Here is a 641-nt window from a genome sequence, read left to right as displayed (position 1 = left end):
TTTTTTTTTCTGTTTTCTTCAAGGGCAAAATGTCCTGGTATGAAGTGATTTCGAAATAACGTTGTAAAACGACAGAGTCGCCAGTGAAATGCGCTCTCAACAAACAACCCAGCCGGTGCACTTGTGAAAACAATCATGCGCCCAGCAGTTGCTCTACAGTTTTTTTTCTAAGGGGTAGCGGAGCGACACACAGACATGACATCAAATATAGGTAAAGTCTATTACTTTTTGTTCGTTTTAAGCGTCAATAAATGGTATTATAATTAGTTGAATGTGTTGTATTTTGCGAATCAAGATGGCGCCGGGCACAGTCAGGTGACCTTGTTTTTTTCCCCCTCAATACCAACAATAGTCAAAGCAAGAAGCGGAAGTGAAGGCTCCCCCTGAAATACGATTGGCTGGTTTGAACTGTAGGCAAAAGCGTGGGCCCGTGGTTGGAGTGTGCGATGTGGCAGTCAAGTGCATGTGACAAACTTGTTTTTAATAAATCCAGTGGCTACCGGTAACTTATGGGCTCTGCCATAGCGGGGCTCGTTTGGAATAATTAAACTACGCGGATGTATATCGTATCACTGCTTTTCGCTTTGTATATATGTTTTGTCTGGTGCATTTTGTTATGCAACCGTTCCTTGGTTCGTGCT

Source organism: Sinocyclocheilus grahami, unplaced genomic scaffold (genome assembly GCF_001515645.1).
Source record: "Sinocyclocheilus grahami isolate Dianchi unplaced genomic scaffold, SAMN03320097.WGS_v1.1 scaffold3996.1, whole genome shotgun sequence".
In the NCBI taxonomy this organism is placed as follows: domain Eukaryota; kingdom Metazoa; phylum Chordata; class Actinopteri; order Cypriniformes; family Cyprinidae; genus Sinocyclocheilus; species Sinocyclocheilus grahami.
This window is presented reverse-complemented; position numbering follows the sequence as displayed.